We start from the raw sequence: 19,988 nt of genomic DNA, 5'->3' as shown, positions 1-19,988 counted from the left end.
ATCATGACAAACCCATCACCGGCCCACTACTGTCGGCACAGGTCTTCTCTCTTATAATGAGAAGTGTTTGACCATAAGCTAGCCAAATGCGGCTTGGCAGACGTCACACACCCTTGAGAACATTATGGAGAACTCTTAGGCGTGAAGGTTTCCTCACGATATTTTCCTTCATCGCTACTCGACGATTAGCCTATTACTGCCCATAATTTTTTAAAAAGGTCATAAGTGCGACAGGTTTTTGATGCAGTATCGCGGAATTGCTACTCGAATTTTGAGGCCGGCCGTACCTTAAATTACTTATAGTAGGCCGCACGATGTAGTAGACTACATTGTGAATGAAGTGGTTCAAAACTTTCCAATAAAAGGGCAAAACAAATATTTGAAGGCAGTAAGCTCGCGTGTCGCCGCCTGTATAAATCGTATACATTCCGATAACGGCTCCAACTTTGCCGGTCGGTAGGACGGTAAGTAATCGCTGTCGGGTTACAATGCTTACCGTTAACTGAACGACAGAAATTGCTTTCGGTAAACCACGAGGCTTCATAGCAGTGAGTAAACTTAAAAGAAGTTAAAAGAGTCTACACTCGTGCACTAGGAGTTCCACAAAATTATTCGAATGAATTCACCATCGTGTTAATCGAGCTAACGCCAAACGCATGGAGAATTGAAAGCAAGCGAGTGTGAGTTACCATCATTCAAACAAACTTTCATCCTCTATTTTTAACCCCCTTAGAACAGAAATTTCCAAAAAATCTTTCTTAATAAACGGGAAATAAATAATTTCTTCATAAACGGGACCTACTGTCGAAATTTCAAGTTTTTATCCCTTATACCGGTCAATCAAAACAATTATTTTTAACCGACTTCCAAAAAGGAGGTGGTTCTCAATTCAGTCCGTTTTTTTTTAAATGTATATGAACCGATTTTTTCCAGGTTTCTGGACCGATTTGCAAATTTTTTTTTAATCAACAGCAGAAGTTTTCGTGGTGGTCCCATAAAAAATTCTGGATCTAATTCCTTAATCCTGATTCTGCAGGGTTGCTGTCCGGCTAAGTTATCAAGATTCAGGAAGTGTTCATAGTGAATTAGTATTTATAGGTAGGTACCGAACGAAAGTAACGACTTTGTACTGTAGTTACACTTTAGTACTCAAAATTCGAATGACGTAGACAGCACGCGTCGAAGGAATGCGGTGCGTAAGCCGCGTGCAGATTGATGTGCGATTATAATTTTCAAAAAAAAAAAACTTCCCCTCCTGCATTAGGAAAGGTTCGAAGCAACCAATCGACAAAAGGCATGCATCTATTACGATATGACGATTTATTAACGAGGGGGGCATGAAAATCATTTAAATTATAATCTTTTACTTCCCAATCGTCTGGGAATTCGGGGTTTCAGCACCGTTCCAACACAGCTTAGCAATCATACAGTTCAGAAACGAGGAAATCTGCAAAGTGCAAAGGTGAAATCACCTTTTCTGTATTTCACATAACTAAATTATGTTTCAAATAATAGATTAAACGCGCAAACAGGAATAAGGAATTATTGTAGGTGTAATGTGTAGACAGTGTAGAGAACTCCTCCTGAATCGCCATTTTAGCTCTAGATATACGTGTCAACTGTCATGTCACAATACAGTTCGCCATACGGACTAAAATCGTACTTTTGACATCACAGTTGATACATATAGAGCTAAAATGGCAAGTGAGATCTCAAAATGTATGCATTATACACATCCTGATCCATTACTGTTACCGAACTGTACGGATAGCTGAACTTCGGTTCCAGGTAAAAATGATCGCCGAATAAAAAGATCGCGTGCCGCGCGCGATTTGTTTTGTGATGCCATCACAAAATACTAATCAATAAAAATGTTGGGCCGCTATATTTGGGCTTCCGAACTCCGCAGATGTCACATAACATTTGCCCGTTTGTTTTTTTAACCCCCGACCCAAAAAGAGAGGTGTTATAAGTTTGACGTGTGTATCTGTGTATCTGTGTATCTGTCTGTGGCATCGTAGCGCCTAAACGAATGAACCGATTTTAATTTACTTTTTTTTGTTTGAAAGGTGGCTTGCTCGAGAGTGTTCTTAGCTTTAATCCAAAAAAATTGGTTCAGCCGTTTAAAAGTTATCAGCTATTTTCTAGTTTTCTTGTAGAAAAGAAGGTTAGATAACCCTTAGGTTCATAATATTCAAGTGTCAATTGACAAATGTCAAGCTGTCAAGATGGACGTTGCCTAGATATACATAATTATTTATTTGAAAATGATTTGTCGGGGGTGTTGAAAATTTTTAATTTACACTTGTATATTTTGATGTCGAGTTTGTTGGATTGCAGAGTACATAATTCGTACCGCCTTGTTCGAAAGAAGCATTTCAGCTCTTCTATTTTAACGCATTTCATTCATTCATAAAATGTGAATAACGAATGTTTTTTTTTATTTCCTGCTGTCTTTTCTGTTTATGCCCCTGTACTTTACCTACTTATGGCAGATTTACATTTGATCTTTCAGTTTTAACCGCATTCAAATGCCTGAAGTTTCGAATAGGTAATTTGTTGTGGACTACTTCTGTACTACTTCTTTGCGCGTTAGGAAACCTTGTAGCTGTGGTTTTAAATTAGTTATTCACCATCACGTCTTCAGTGTATTAAATATGTTACAATGTAAAAAATGTTAATTTCTTCGGACAATGCCTTCGTATAATTAAGATCGAATTTCACTTACAGGTAAGTTCGTAAATTATATTTAGTTATTTGTATTTAAGGTTACCTACTAGTTCAGTTTCTTCCTAACGCTTTAGGTGGTCTAGAAGAGATAGCTATTTAGCGATATGACCGTCTTATTGTACTTACCTTTCAAGTTTTTCTGTCTGTTCTGTTCTACATATCTTTTGTGTAGTTGTGATGTGCTTGTGATGTGATAGATATAGGCATATATGTCTACTTGTCTATTCTTCTAAAATATTATTGACTGCTAAAAAGTGTATTTAAAACAGTCTATACCTATACTTTGAAAGTTTGACTAATTTACATCCTCTTTAGCTGCCCCAAGCCGAGGCAGCTCAGCACGAGGCAAACTGGAGGCTGTTCAACTGGTTTTTCTGGCTGTGGTTGAAGACGTCCGTCTGTCCGTCCGTTCTTTTGAGTTCGACAAAGGATGAGAAAATACTCATAGATATACAGTAAAGTCTTATTCAACGTTCAATTCTAGTAGAGTCAAAATCAAGATAGAATTAGATACATATTTCCCTTACCTAGGTGTAGTTTTGTAATCGTGACTTGATCTTATCAGAAACGAGGAGATTCGTTAGGAGCACCAGAGTAACTGACATAGCCTAGCATTTTGCGAAACTGAAACTAAATGAAAATTTTTATAACTACCAAAAAGCTTTATGGACTTGTCCCTCCGCCTCCGAGGGAGCGACAAACTATCGACTATTTTCTCGCTCAAGTAAAGTGCAACCGATGTATGATTCCGCGTCAATTAAGAGATATATTAAAAGTTCATCGCTGACTGGACACTGTGTGACTGGGGCGAGAACTCTCATTCCATAAGTCATTTGAAGCGACAAGAGCAAACCAAAAACTCGCACAGCGACGCTCTCTTGGCAATCAAAACACTCGCGCACATTAGCGATTAATTAATGTATGACGGGCGAGTAATCGTCCCTCACACAATAATAAGTTAAGTTCTTCAATCACTCCTATCCACGTCAATCCATGGCTCCACGCGTACTGCACTAGAGTAATGAATTGAGGTGGTTTTTTTTGTATGGATAATAAATAGACCTCACAATGCAGGCTCAGTATAAATGTTCCTTGTGCAGGCTATAATAGATAGGCTCTAAAATCTAAGAGATTTCACGGGATTTTTCAAAAATAAATTTGACACGAAGTTGCGGGCATCATCTATGTAGTCAAAAATACAAAAATTTACGACAATCACAAATCAGGTTCACTAATAAATAACAACCAAGCTATAAACCGTTGCCGTACAAGATCGTAAAAAACAATATGGGACAAGTCAACTCACCTCATTTTAATAGAAATACTTCCAATATTACACAGATTAAAAAAAACACTGGTTAAAACCTTATTGAATAAAACCTTTTTGGCAAAGATCCATGCACCTGCAGGCTGTATTTCACTAATTAAAAAGTTATCTTATGTTGTAGCACGTGTTTCGTAGTAAGGCTACGGCGTAGAACAACGGGCGTCTACGAACGCGGACCAACGTAGACTGACGGAAAATTTTGGTTGGGCATACGGTATAGGTTCCAATGTGCTGCAAGAAATATGTATTTTGTACGCTTTTATTTTTTTAGAAGTATTCCATTTGATTTAAATAAAGATTTACTCATCTCTGATGGAGAATATCTTTTTTTTTTTTTTTTTAATTATATAGACTAGCGCTTGGCTGCAATCAGACCTACTAGCAAGTGATGATGCAGCCTAAGATGGAGCGCGCTTGCCTAGAAGTTGCCTATTCACTCTTGACTTGAAAGTACCCATATTATAGGTGGTAGTATCTTTTGATTTTTGTTAATATACTTACCCTTCGCAACTAGACAACACCACCTTTTACCATTTAAAAAAAAAAACAAGTTAATCCATACACGTAATTGGGACATGGCATTAAAATTAATACGCCAATTGTGTTTTTCGATGACCAGGTGTGTTCTTCTGTCCTGGTTCTCAGAAATAATATAATATCTACATAAAAATATAAGTATATACAAATATATACCGTCCAAGCGCATATTGTCAAGCGTTCTTTATGTTAAAGCGATTTTTAAAGATCCCTTTGCAATTCCTAAAAATCCTTCCTTACTGCAATGTAGTGGTGATAATTAATTACGTTAACTTAAAACTAAAGCTACGAGGAGTTCCAAACGCGCCCAAGTTGAGAAGAGCTCACAACAAACTCAGCTGAGTAAACTTTAAAAGAACTAATTAGTGCTATGCTACTAGAAAAACTATTTGTTACCTATACCTACTTATATACCTACTATAAGTTAATTTCCTGTTCAGAAACAAGTTAAAAAAAGCATAATTTGCAAATAATAGTAGCTATTACTAAAATTACGTTCCTTGTGCTCGATTTGCAACGTAATTTAATAATTATTACGTTCCTAGGTCGATCATTACGTTTGCCTCAAAGCGTGTTCCTTAAGGTAGTGCCACACTTATGGCAAAATTATATTCACGCTACGAATAATATTCACAAGAATAAAGTTGATATACTAATTTAATTTACCCGACCGCGGCGAAGCCCAAAAGAAGGGCACTTATGTGTTTAACCTGTATGTCTGTCCGTTCCTGAGTCCGCTTGCTTTACCAGTGAAGGAAATATCGTAAGGAGACCAGCATGCCTGAGAGTTCTTCATACTATTCTCAAAGGTGTGTGAAGTCTGCTAATCCGCACTTGGTTATGCGTGGCAGACTATGGCCAAAAGCCTTCTTATTCTGAGAGTGCCCAGTAGTTGGTGATGGGTTGATCATGATGATGACAATGGTAAATAGAGAGACAGATAAAAAGAACATATGACTCTGTATAAAATTGCAAGCAAATTTTTTTTATTTTTTTTATTTAAAGACTAGCGCTTGGCTGCAATCAAACCTGCTGGCAAGCGATGAATCAGCCTATGATGGAGCCTAGAAGGTGCCTATTCACTCTCGACTTGAATGTATCCATATCAAAGTAGTAAGAAGTCGCAAGTGTAGCCCTGACATAACAATTTTCAGACACGGTCACGTGACCGCCGGCGACAGTTCACCGAACCCTCGCGTGACCCCGCGGTCAAGGGGTGGCCGAAACGAAAACACATATTTCATGCGCCTTACGAGCCTCTAGGGTACACTATCTAATCTTTGATCTTCGAAAAACTGTTTATTATTTCTAATCCATCTTTTTTTTTATCTAATTATATAAAAGGAAAAGCTGATAAAGAACCTAGATCATACTATTTAAGAAAAGATTGTAATTCTTATCCATTTAGAAGAAATAGGACTGATTGACTGACTATGAACGCACAGCTTGAATTAGAGGACGGATCGGGCTGAAACGATAGACAGCTAAGTTTTTTTTTGAAAATTCATACCCTAAGGGGTTAAAATAGGGGTTATTTATTTTACTGGATAGGTATATTGCGCGACAGATTGAGATGGCAACCGGGGTGCGGACGCCCCACACTCCCGAACGGCCCCTAAGCTAACCCACTGCTGTGACGTACAGATGTGCGAGGCGTCTCATACCCCAATTGCCATCTCAACCTGTCGCGTACTATACTCGTACCTCTGGCTTTTTTGTTTCATTTACTGTAGACACGTTGTGGGGTGTCAGTCTATCAATATCATCACGCGATATGAAATATCACGATCTTGTTTCGAGGAAATATTGTTGATTGACAGTTTCGCAACCATATTGACATTAGCTTAACTCGATATTCTTGAAATATCATGATACCAGAATTCCTCTTTGCTGGAATTCGTGATCAAAAGAGTCACATAAATTTTGTTGTACTATCCCAGGGAAAGGAAGAGAAAGGAGAGGTATGGATGGCAGATCAAAATAGGGACATAGCAGGGAGGCTCAAGTTAGGGAAGGCAAGCAACAAAAAGAGGAAAATGGAAGAGATTGGAGAATATCTTTGTCAAAGGGCACATGGATTAATCTTTGAAAGAAAGAAAGTAAAGTAATTAATCATTGGCTATTGGTATTTTTATGAGGCGGACTATGGAGAGAACTATGCTTGGAGTTTCTGTAATACATCATCAAATCAGAAATGAGGAGCTCCGTAGGACAACCAGAGTAACCGACATACCTCAACGGCTAAGCTGCTAAGCTGAAATTGGCTGAAGGGTCATAACCAATAGATACGGGGATACCAAGGTACTTTGAATAGCCATCTCACACCGGCAAGCGCAATAATAAGGCATTCCCCCCCCCCCCCCCTAACGAGTCGCAGAGAGCCGCTGAATTCAGGCGGCGCTCAGTGGCGTGTGAAAGTCTCTATAAGAGACCTAGTATACCTAATATAGGTATATCGGCTGATGATGCTAATAATGATGATTGTTATGTAATACGAGCTTTACACGCACTGGGCCAGGATAGCAGACTATGGCCTAAGACCGTTTCATTCTGAGAGGTGGCCCGTACTCAGTAGTGGGTCGGCAATGGGTTGACCATGATGATGATGAGGGGCTTTCAACACATTATGGTAGAGTTAAAATTATGGGGGGCTTTAAACACATTATGGTAGAGTTAATATAAGCAAAAAAAAACAAAAAACTAGGCTAATACACTGTGCTTTTACTATTCTGAAATTAGCTTTAAATTGCAGCTCTTATTATTTGTAGCTAGAAAGTTGTGGCTTATCGCCGTACCGATAACAGTAATCGCCTAATAACGAGCAAATGCCATTACTTTGCTGTTTCGTTAGATATTAGGTACACGATTAGGTATCCAGATATCAAGATAGCATAGTGGTTAAGATTTCAGCCTTTTATCCGGGGGTTTTGGGGATCGATGCCTGACATGCATTATGTCTGGTGGGAGGTTTCGGCCGTGGCTACTTACCACCCTACCGGCAAAGCCGTGCCGCCAAGCAATCTAAGCGTTCCGGTACGATGCCGTGTAGAAACCAAAAAGGTATGCGTTTAATAAAAACTGCCATACCCCTTACAGGTTAGCCCGTTCCCATCTTAGATTGCATCATCACTTACCACCAGGTGAGATTGCGGTCAAGGCCTAACATGTAGGTATATCTGAAAAAAAAAACTAACTTTTCGTAGTTAATTTTAAGGTTTTAAGCAAATAAATACACTACAGATTGAAATTGTTTCCAATTGCAGAACAACAAAAAGTACCTACCATTTACAAAATGGATAGCATATTTTTTTCAAAAAATAGACCGGGGTTTTTTACCCAAAGTATAAGTATCTGGAGCACATATCAATCACTTTTAAAGGACTCTTAGGGTTCCGTATTTCAAAAGGAAAAACGGAACCCTTATAGGATCACTTGGTTGTCTGTCTATCCGTCCGTCCGTCTGTCCGTCCGTCGTGTCTGTCAAGAATAGAATAGAATAGAATTTGAATGTGTTTCAGTTTTCAAAGTAAGATACCAAGTGGGATATCATAATATGAAAGAGCTTTCTTTATGCATAATAAATAAATATGCACAATAAATATTTTTATGCGTAATGGTTTTTGATTTATCGTACAAAATGTCGGAAAAAATACCCGAGTACGAAACCCTCGGTGCACGAGTCTGACTCGCACTTGGCCGGTTTTTCCCTTTTGACATACTTCCTCGTCATGATTAGTGTTACACTTCCGTCGTAACACCCTTCCTTAGGACGTTTTAGGGTCACTTGTACGTAGCAAGGAAAAATATGTGCATATGATACCTACAACCTTAACGTCTATTCAATACCTCACCACTCATCTTAGAGGCTAAGTGATTCAGCTGGACACTACGAAGAGTGTCCAGTAAATACGTTACAGTGTCCAACCTCATACCATCCCTTTACCATCCCTATCTCTGTCACCGAGTACCTACCTATAGGTCACAGACCACTGTGCTATGGGTCCTGCTTATGGTACGGCTTCACTGCCCGAATTCGGTAAATGATTCGAGTTTGGTACATAGTTCAGCATTCTATAAATCAACTAGCGACCCGCCCCGGCTTCGCACGGGTGGACATTTATTTTTTCTATTTTCCGGGATAAAATATAGCCTATACGGATTCGGAAGAATCCCTCTTAGAAGTAATGGTAAAAGAAATTTTGAAATCGGTCCAGTAGTTTTTGAGCCTATTCAATACAAACATACAAAAATACAAAGGTTTCCTCTTTATAATATTAGAATAGATTGGTCATACTTTTCGTGATACCGTGAATGTTTTGTGTTTGGTAAATTTTTAAATAAGTGTGGTAAATCAGCCTGCCGGTATGCAGACGGGACTTTCAGTGAGCCTCAATAGCTCAACGGTTGAGAAGCGGGCTGAATTCCGAAAGGTCGGGTTCAAACCCCACCCGTAACACTATTGTCGTACCTACTCCTAGCACAAGCTTTACGCTTAATTGGAGGGGAAGGGGAATATTAGTCATGAATAGGATGACTAATATTCTTAATAAAAAAAGCCAATAGTTCTTCCTATGTGTAAGAGTGTATTAGATTTTACTATCTCAGAATATAAAAATCTTTTCTCTTCAAACTTAACGGCACTTTGGAGTCATTAACAAAAGCTCCTTATATTACAAGTACCCAACAAAATAAATTTAAATTTTCTAAGAAATTTCTAGACGCATAAGTGCCCGCATAGGAATGTTAAGGGTCAGTAAATAACGTCAAGTGGTCCCGTACCTGCTCGTAGACTCGCTAGAACAAAATTGCACTTCACACCATGCATGATACTTATGCATATGGTAATATTTCGATTTATGGCGGTGCAACAAACCGACCGCGAAATATACCAGTTTATTTATAATAATATGTAAGGTTGGCAAAGTGGCAAAAATTTCGGCGGTCACTGAAGAAGAATAAAGTGTCGTCTTCTTGAAACTCTTCTGGACTCGTTAAAAATTTCAGGCGTCTCCGGTTATACTCGTATAGTTCAGCTATCAAACTATATGATAATATTTATTTTAAAAAAAAATTAATACATTAATTAAGTATGAGGTAAAATCCTTAAATCAGTCCTAGGTTTTTTTTTAAATTCAATATATGGTGTATGGTGGCATTTTCAAATGTGAAAATTTTTACTTTTCAAGTGGTTTGTTTTTGACAGGGTTGTGTTTTTATTTTTTTAATAAAGACTTGTTTCGGCATGGATCATTAAATACGCAATCTATACAAAAGGAAAAACTGACTGACTGCAAACTACTGGACGGATAGGCATGCAGATAGCGTAGACAATAGACACCGCTAAGAAAGGATTTTGAAAATTCAATCCGGGGGTTTGAAATTTGTTAACCCCCGACCCAAAAAGAGGGCCGTTATAAGTTTGACTGTGTATCTGTGTACTTGTGTATCTATCTGTGGCATCGTAGTTCCTAAACTAATGAACCAATTTCAATTTAATTTTTTTTTGTTTGAACGGTGGCTTGATCGAGAGTGTTCATAGCTATAATCCAAGAAAATCGGTTCAGCCGTTTGAAAGTTATCAGCTCTTTTCTAGTTACTGTAGCCTTCACTTGTCGGGGGTGTTATACCTAAATTTTTAATTTACACTTGTGTAGTCCACGCGGATTAAGTCGTGGGCATAGACTAATCATGGATAAACATAGTGGTATCCACAGACACAGCAAAGACAATAAAACTAACAATCTAGTCGGAAGCCGTTAGCTGAAACCCTCGCATCCGGCGCCGGGTTAGTATGTCAGCGAGTATGAAATGAACACAAATACATATACAATTAGTTATGTTTATCTGAGCTTCGTGTATAGGTATAATATGTTGTATATACCCAGGTGAAAATAGAAAAGTTATAAAGACTGTTTATTTGAGTATAACTCATAACTTAAACTAAACTAAACTTAAAGTAAACTCGTGTGCTTTTACCGATGGCCGCTGGGGCAGACGTGTGGGACGACCTGCAATCCGCTCGACCGACGGTCTTAGAAGGTAGTGGGAAGTAGGTGGGTTAGGAAGGCGGAAGACCGTGTGTGGTGGCCCGCTCTTGGGTAAGGCAATAAGGCATGTCCAGCAATGGACGCAAGCAGGCTGAATGATTGATTGATTGATGTGCTTTTGAAATTTGAAGGTAAGATATATCAATGTTGTACCAGGCAGGACAAATGAAACATGAAGGTATTCTGCGCTGCACAAAAATTGAGGCAGCGAATGACTTTTTACCCGACTGCGGCAAAGCCAAAAGGAAGGGTTATGATTTTAGCAGTCTATGTATGTATGTATGTATCCAGATTCTGTGTGTTCCACAGTAGCGCCTTAACTACTGGGCCCATTTTGATGAATGATGTGTCAATTGATTCGCTGTAAAGGTCCGAGTGACATATGCTATATTTTATACGAAAAAAATTGACCTAGTGGATGTTTTTTTTTTTATTCACTATAGGTAAGCGCTTGACCACAATCACACCTGATGGAAAGTGATGATGTTGTCTAAGATGGATGGATGGATGGTAGATGTTACATCAAAACAAGTGTGGGTCGCCAAATTTTTTTTGCTATTGTATCGAGTGGGATATCAAATGAAAGAGATGAAAATTTTGAGTTCATGAACAATGTAAATGTACAACATAAAATGGCGACCAAGCGACATAAAAACAATTTTACTCGAATATTTCAGCGTTAAATAAAATGATCCTAGGGTTTTAGTTTTCACTTTATTTGTTAGGTAGGTAAGTAGGTACGTGAAATAGAATACAATTTAACCATTTCCCAGTAATCAAATGCCATAGTGTAAATATTATAAATATTCGATAGTGTTCCACAGAAGCTGTATCAGATACGAGCTTAGCTGGCGTTATTCAAGCCTTCTCATGGGCACTACGTGGAACTGATAAAATATGCACAGTATATACATTGAAGCGTCAGCAACTTTGTCGTGTAGACAAAACATTTGCAACTATATTTTATGTTCTCTTAGTACTCTCGGCTACAAAACTTTTGCTTTTTAATTTTAGAGACCTACTCCAATCCATTACTTATTTATTATCTCATTATAACCATATTTTTAAAAAATGTTTAAAAAATAAAATAAAAGAAACAACAAACAATAAAATAACAAAAAATAACAATAACAACAGAAAACTAAAGTAGCGGAAGAAAAAACATTGATTAAAAACTGGCCAAGTGCGAGTCAGACTCGCGCACTGTGGGTTCCGTACTCGGGTATTTTTTCCAACATTTTGCACGATAAATCAAAAACTATTATGCATAAAAATAAATAAAAACCTGTTTTAAAATGCACAGGTAAAGCCCATTTGGTATAGTTATCTTATTTGGAAAAAGTCAACGGGAAGGTACCCTATAGTTTTTCTTGACAGACACGACGGATGGGCGGACGGACGGACGGACAGACAGACAGACAGACAGACAACAAAGTGATCCTGTAAGGGTTCCATTTTTCCTTTTGAGGTTCGGAACCCTAAAAAAGACTATCTTATATTTCACGTTCATTTCCGATCTAGTCGAAAAACGTATATTCTGAGTTGTCGTTTTTGATAGACTTTTGTGGGCGTCTGTACTTTAAGTAAAGCACATTTTTATCTCGATTCCAGTTCGTAGAAATTAATACCGTTCTAATGTTTCAAGTCAATGTTTTTATAACAACTAAGTTGCAAGTGAATTAGTTCAACGATTTGATACTTAGGTGGTAAGAGGAATCTCATAATGTCGTAGGAATTGGCGTAGGTAGGTAATTACTGTCCTAGGTAGAAGCTTTATTAGTTAAGAGGGGTCTCTCCGTCACTCGCTCCATACAAACGTAGTTCCAATTTTGTTTGAATATTAAGCAACCAAAGTCCATCAAATTTTGCAGACATATTCTAGAAACTAATATCTATGTCTGTGGTTTTCCAGATTTCCGTTAAAATATTCGGTTTCAAAGTTACGCGGTCTTAAAAATTCACATACAAATCTTTGAGCCCCTGTAATTTGAAAAGTACATATTTTTAGAAAAATCTACAACACCACAGGCACAGACATTAGTTTCTAGAATATGTCTGCAAAATTTCATGGACTTTGGTTGCTTAATATTCAAATGAAATTGGAACTACGATTGTATGGATTAAGTGACGGAGAGAGCCCTGAATGTGTAGATATACCTAAAGTATAGACTGCAATCTTTCACCCCGTCTATGCGCCGTTCTCGTTCATAGATTTTTTTACCAAAAAATGACTCAGTGTAAGTACATACCTTTATCAATTTCGTTTGCAATTTAGTAATCGGAAATTCCCAAGGTTATTGTAATTAAGTATTTTAATCTTGCGGTACTTTTATGTGTATTGTACTTGGTATATTTTTTTTATTTATTCCTCCAAGTAGGTAACTTCTTGACTCGTATTTTTTTTAGAAATTCGAATTCGAACTATTCTGTATTTTCAGTTTTCACGGTGCAGTGACTGCAGAAAAAGGTTTTTAGGTTATTAATTTGCTATTAAACACTGGACTATTAATTGCGTAGTATGAATAAAAACCAAATCTCTAAATACTTAATTATAATAAAAATGGTACAATTATTACCAGCAAATTATCCTAAAAACGCTGAAAGTAGTCAATTTACGAGTGTCAATTTTGGAACTTTTATAACGAAATGTCAATCACACATTTTTTAAGCATTTTTATTTCATAAAAAGAAGAAACAAGTTTTATAATAATTAAAAAAAAACCACTACTCCCCTGCCATATTGTTTTTTTTAATGTATAGCCAGTTTCACTTGCGATTCTAACGATATCACATTAGGTCCAAATCTGTTCCGGCATTTAAAAGTTATGGACTATGGTGAAATAGAGAAACCCATATACCTACCACTAAAAGTTGAAAATGTGAAAGGAATTCTTCACAATAATAAAACTCCTTTTGTTTACATTCTCGTTGCATAAAGTATTGATGATTCGAACAATGGTAAAACCATCGATGGGTAAAACACATGTTTCTAAGACAAAGAAAGAATTTCTTTTAATCTTTTTTATGTACAGTTGAAGACCCAAACAGTGACCCAAACACATGTTTGCATTTTATTTGCGAGAAAAAATCCTAACCTTTTAAGTAATGTTAATTCAATTTGGAATGCAACGTTTGGTCCATGAGATTCCTATACATAGCATTCGCCTCCAGTTTAGTACCACATCTCCAGAGAATCAATCTTTTTCTTCTCGACTATAAGCAAAGTCCACGTCAGTTAGTGATCCATCCCTTGAAATCCCCTGAAAACTTATATGGAGTATATAAGTTTTCAGGGAGTAGTGTTGGAAGGTTGAGCTTAAAAAATAACTCCACTAATATAATTAAGACGAAAGTATGTATGTGTGTATGTTTGTTACTCTTTCACGCAAAAACTACTGGATGGATTTGGCTAAAATAAAAAATGGAGATAGATTATGTACCCTGGATTAATAAATGGGCTACTTTTTATCCTGAAAAATTAAAGAGTTCCTACGGGATTTTTAAAAACATCGAATCGTATATCCACGCATATTTTTAAAAACATCGAATATCCACGCGAAGCCGTGGGCATCAGCTAGTATTACATATACAAATGAGAGACTACCCGTCAATGTAATATCATTTATTGTTCCTACTTTGCTCACATTTGGCAAAATAAACAATTACATTTCATTTCATTAAAAAAATTGTTTAACACATAACTCCCTTTATCGGAAACGCAGTTAGTTGTTTATAAACTGTTACATCACGCCAATAGAGTCAATTGATGCGCGACGCTCTTTAATTGGCCGCAATGAGAGGGCGAGCCGAGCCGGCAAATAAATATATGTATACCCATACAGCCATGATAACCTAGTAGTTTAGACATCCGTCGCATATTCCGGAGGTCAGGGGTTCGATCCGGGCATGCACCTCTAACTTTTCAGAGCTATGTGATTTCGAGCAATTAAATACTTATCACTTGCTTTAACGAAGGAAAACATCGTGAGAAAACCTGCATTCTGAGAGTTCTCCATGATGTCAACAAAGGTTTAAAGTCTGGACAACCGCACTTGGCCAGCGAGGTAGACTATGGCCTAAACGCTTCTCATTCTGAGAGGAGACCTGTCCTCACTCAGACTGGTGATGCATTGATCATGATGGTACCCATGCACCTATATTTTGTAACATTGTCTTCTGTATGAAGTTGCTCATCTTTACAATTTATCTAATCACATCCAATCTATCACTATCAGTCTGCAAGCGTCCACTTCTGGACATAGGCATTTCTGAAAGTGCGTCACCGAACACGGTCTACGTCCTGTATCCACCTCGTCACCTTCGTAAGGTCGTCGGTCCAGCGGGCTGGAGGTCGTCCTACACTGCGCTCACCGGTAGAGGTATGCGATCTCCGCTTCAGACCGGATCTAGGAAATAAAACCCCTGGGTAAAAAGCTTCGAAAATAAAATAGTGACTCGTGAGGAAATAGAACCCCGAAAAAAAAAACTTTATTTAATTTATTTAAAAAAAAAATTAAGTCTTTGTTCTGGAGCATTTTTCCCCGGAGGCTTAATTTCTGTCTTCAAGAACACTTCTGCTCCATTGGTCTTCGATTCGTTTCTTAGACCGCTACGAAGCGCAGAAGTTCATTTACTTTCATCATTTAATTGAGTTTTGTGCTCAGGATTTGTGGGCATCGAAGCAAAAGCGCTCTAGAAATTACCACGGTCTTTTGAACTTTTAATAAGAACTTAACACATTTTATTGGCTTTAACATTTTCAGTTAAAAACCCTAAAAACTAAAGATTACCTACCCTAAAAATTACAATCTCCAATTTGTCATTTACCTTCTATAAAGCATCGGCGACCAGCGTGCTGCGGTTCTTACGAAGCATCATTTATTACAGGTCGATCACCCCAAATGCATTAAACCGATGGATTAAGCGAATTGTAACGAAAAGAGTCACGAAAGCTGTATTAAAGCCATTTGCATAGCCAATGTAGGTAAATAGATCGTCATTTGTGCGATTTATGTAAAGTACTATTTTACCGTAATAGTCTTGTGGTTGACGTCCTTCACCTATTTGGAAGGTCGGAGGTTCGATGCACCTCTAACTTTTTTTACTTAGCCAGTTTTTTATGCTTGAAAATGTTACAGAAAAACTTAAATCTAGCCCTATCTAATTACTGTTGTAAGCTTGGCCCATATTAATTATCTATAAAACATAGTTGGCGCCACTCAAATCATAACATCATATTAGAAGGCGTCATTGATTGGCTGAAGTTGTTCAACATCTGATCGGTAAACGTACTGTATATAAAATTCTTATAGTTTTTAGTTGATGAATTGTAGCATAATAAAGGATAATATTTGTAATCAATATATAAGATGAAAACATCTTTATTACTTAGATGATTTGTGAAACGAGCTTGATGATTTGTATATTAGTCACTAAGTTTATTCATTGTACAATTTGGATTGGCCGATAACGATAAGATAAAAAGGGGAGTGGCTAATAAACGTGGAGAGGTTACCTGTAAGAGTGGTTTTAAAACGACGACATTCAAAAATATACTAACGTAAGAGGAACAACATTTATTTGACACAAATGTAAAAGTTAATAAATTTAAATATGAAATAAAAGTGTAATAATTTATCATAAAGATTGTGTTTGTGATTTCGTCAGACCTTACCCAAAAGGTCAGAAGAGGGACATCAAGAAAATATAATATTTTCTTGTCACGCTCACGACTCAGAGAAACAAGTGGAAATATACAGAGGAACGAGAAAGAAGTGGAGGTCTAGTAGACCACAGACATTTTGGAGCACAAGGCCAATATTTGGGCCTCAATATATCAAAGTACCTAGTCATGGCATCAAAGGATTTCTGGATAAACGGGTAGGATCTTTCCATGATTTTATTTTTATTGATACCTATTAATGGTAATTTTTTTTTTATTTGTGTGGGTTTTCGTTTTGTTTGTTCTACATTTAGTTATCATTTTGTTAGAAAGCTTTGCTCCGAGTTGGAATGGAAATTATATAACGTTATGATACCTAGAATTACCCACATGTTTATAATTCATCTTGTATATTGGTTATACAAATGCGATCGACCTTCAAATTGTGGTTTAAATAACATTGAGGTATTTAGAAGGCTTATTTTACAATGAAAAATGAAAAATGTTTATTTACAAAATACAGTCTTGTACAATTTTCCTGTGTCTGTGTGGTGGTACCCGCACTAGGTTATCCTGTATCGTGGGTACAATGGAATAGATAGTGAACATAGTGTTAAACAATATAAAAAGTGTGGTTTACTTAATGATGGGCGTTATTGTTACTTTTAAATAGTTTTCAGGATGTATCTACTATGTCCTGCCGGGGTTTTATTTCTCATTAAATGATTTCACAGGTGAATATCTCACGGAACGTGGTATTTCAATCTTCACACTTGTAATCGTGTGCCGAATTAGTTTGGTTAAGAGTTACGATAGGGATTTATTTTCACATAGTGGTTTTGTTTTACGGAAGGTAGGTTCTGGATTTAGGTTCAATCGTTTGCTGCACTCATTGTATAGATAGATGTTTTCCTTTTTCTAGCACACAGTGACGCGATATTATCACACAGCACTCATTGGGCATCTTGAATGTTGTTTTGTGAAATTATTATTTTTTGTAAACCGCTTTGGGATAAGGTAGAAAAAGTTACATGAAATAGCTTTTCGTTTTACGCCTGCCAGTGAAATAATCCGTCTCTACTTGTAATGGTTACTAAGTGATTGGGGATATAAAATGTTAATTGATAAAAATGAAGGTGATCCGTTGTAATAAAGTAATAGTGACCAGGGTTAATAAATTGAGCATTTTGAGAAATATAAATCCTAAAATGGGTGTAAAAGTAGGTTTATCTTATCTGGTTATTCTTTAACTAAATTTAAAATTATGGTAGGTAGGTAGTCAGATAGTTTTAAAATACGGGGTGCATAAATAAGTGTTTTTTTTTTTTTTTTTTTACAAAAGTGAGGAGAAATGTTTTCATTTATCTATTTTTACCACTTGAAACGCGTAATGTTTGAGTTTCAAACATAACTTTGCTGATAACAGCTCACCATGAACAACCCATGGCCGGCCCACTACTGAGCAACAAGTGTCTCCTCACAGAATGAGAAGGGTTTAGGCCGTAGTCTACCACGCTAGATAACAGCTAATTTACTTTTAATACTGGCACAATAATTTGAGTACTACGAGTAGCAGGTAGGTATAGTATATGGGCAGCGGGGGTTTTTTTTTTTTAGTTTACCTGTATTCACGCAATTAACTGTGTACTGCCGCATTTAAATGCAATATGATTTTGTTTTTATTGGATTAACATCGCTTGGCGGGTTAAATTCCTGGCAAATGTTCTATTAAAATTAGAGTAAGTTTTTTTTTAATGGTAATATACCTACAGTACTGCCCTTAGGGCAGGGCGCGATTATAAGTACCTACTACCAAAATACTATTTTCTTTGTTGTACGAAAGAAATTTTAGGCAAATATCTTTGCACTACGCTCGCGTTTGTGGCATGACATTATCCCAGAAATATATTTAAAAAAATTTTCACGCTCGCTTGACTCGCTTCGCGATAGTTCAGTTTCGATATGCATTTAGTTAACGAAACTCTCAGGAAACCACGTTTGTTGTGCTCTCGAAATTGATCAGTCTGTTTGATAAAATCGAAATGCGGTGCCTTATAAATTTCGCTTAGGAGCGCCGGTAGTATCTCATGATAAAATATGAATAGTGATCATAATTTTTTTTTAGGCTGATTAAGCATTGAAGGTTTTTCGGCTGGTCTGGCATTTCGCCTGATTTTATGTTTTTGCTTATTTAGCGCGTTCAGGAAAGCTTTGACAACGTTTTATAACATGAGTATATATATATTTTTTTTGTTTTAGTTACCGAAACAGAAAAAAAAAGCATTAAAGATGTGGGACCGAGGGATAAATCTAGTGTGATTTTTGGTTGGATTATGAAGTTGTAGTTAGGGTATTTAAAATAGAAAGATTTCAATTGTAGGAAATGATGTAAAACATGTTGAGGATAAGTTGTGTAATAAAGTCGATAATTCACTTGTTGGATGTCACGCGATCTCATTGCGAGGAGGAATCTTTTTCTTGTCTCTGTTTTTATAAATACGGTGTTCTGACGGGTTTTTTATTTACGTCTCGGATTATTGAATACTTTCGGTGTTTGATTGGACGGTTAGAGGTTGCAAAAGCAATCGCCCTCTAATTAAAACATTTATTTAGGCATTAGTTCAATTTGGATTAAATCTCGCGAAAAGCCACGGTGGCTGTCTCTCGCGCGTCTTGGAAAGACATTCCTAATGCCTGTTTTTCTGAGGGAGGGATGCATTATCAAGTGAGATGAGCTGCAATGTTTGCGGCTGACTATTTTGGAAAATTTGCAATCGTGGCAAGTGGAGTAAAGTTTGACTAAGCTATTTAATGAACAAAGTATATAATGGATTTGGTGAATGGTTATATTATATAACATTTTGATAAATGGATGAATTTGAAGAGTGTATGTATGTGGTTGATGCACATTTGTTTCATATTTTTACTTAAGTTATAAAGTATTACATTTGGTGAGTAGTTATTTATATTTGGTAGGGTAGGTTTGATAAACAGGTAGTTATCTTGATTAATAAGTGAGTTATCATTTTATAAATGCGTACTTTAATGTTTGATGAACTGGTATACTTGATAAATGTGCATATTTTCATACTTCAAAGACAAGTTGTACCTATTAGTTTCTTCAAGCTTTTAGTTGCTGATAATTATATTAACATTCTTTAGAGCACATGTCCTATGGACGAAATCGTTTATACATACTTTCACTGTTTGAAATGTTACAATCATAAAGATATAGTTATGACTAGAGGGGGTCATAGCTTGTTGCCGCTCTTGTACATCCATGTGTCAACTAGGTATTGTTATCTCAGTATATTTCAGGGAACCTCCGTTCGGGTGAAAGCGATAGCTGTTGAATAAATGCTTGTTGGGTTATCAGAAGACCGTGTAGTCTTCGATGAGGTTACTTGTAAATATTATAGCGAAATAGTAAGTTTAAAAATAGAATGAGGCTAAACTAAAAAAATGAGACAAAGATAAAAATAATAACTTAAAGCATTGAAACAGCATAAAGTGAAATAGTAACTTACAAACTATACATACATATTTACGAATTATGTAGATAGATATAGTATTACTGGATTACGTATATCAAATAAGAATACTGTCAGCTCATGTTTTGTTTTCGGCGTGGTAATTTTACGCTTAAAACTCATAAGAGATATCATGAGGTTCGCTTTCTGTAAAA

At 36.7% G+C, this 19,988-nt stretch overlaps 1 protein-coding gene and 1 long non-coding RNA gene across 2 annotated transcripts in view; one reads left to right on the top strand and one right to left on the bottom strand.

The window, feature by feature from the left end:
* LOC123873921 (cyclin-dependent kinase-like 4) overlaps window positions 1–13,289 on the bottom strand; it is a 41,913-nt gene extending 28,624 nt beyond the window's left edge. Inside the window, exons 1-2 of the mRNA XM_045919019.1 lie at window positions 13,218–13,289; window positions 12,891–13,096 (exon numbers count right to left, since the gene is read on the bottom strand). The gene's annotated coding sequence lies outside the window, so the exon portion shown is untranslated. The remainder of the gene's footprint in view (window positions 1–12,890; window positions 13,097–13,217) is intronic.
* On the top strand, window positions 1,645–19,788 carry LOC123873938. Its single transcript, XR_006797809.1, has 3 exons — window positions 1,645–1,719; window positions 13,745–13,748; window positions 19,777–19,788. It is a non-coding gene; the product is annotated as an uncharacterized LOC123873938 (long non-coding RNA).
* The last annotated feature ends 200 nt before the right edge of the window (window positions 19,789–19,988 follow it).

The sequence above is a fragment of the Maniola jurtina genome, chromosome 17 (assembly GCF_905333055.1).
Source record: "Maniola jurtina chromosome 17, ilManJurt1.1, whole genome shotgun sequence".
In the NCBI taxonomy this organism is placed as follows: domain Eukaryota; kingdom Metazoa; phylum Arthropoda; class Insecta; order Lepidoptera; family Nymphalidae; genus Maniola; species Maniola jurtina.
The sequence above is the reverse complement of the archived record's forward strand: the minus strand, read 5'-3'. Positions and strand labels throughout refer to the sequence as shown.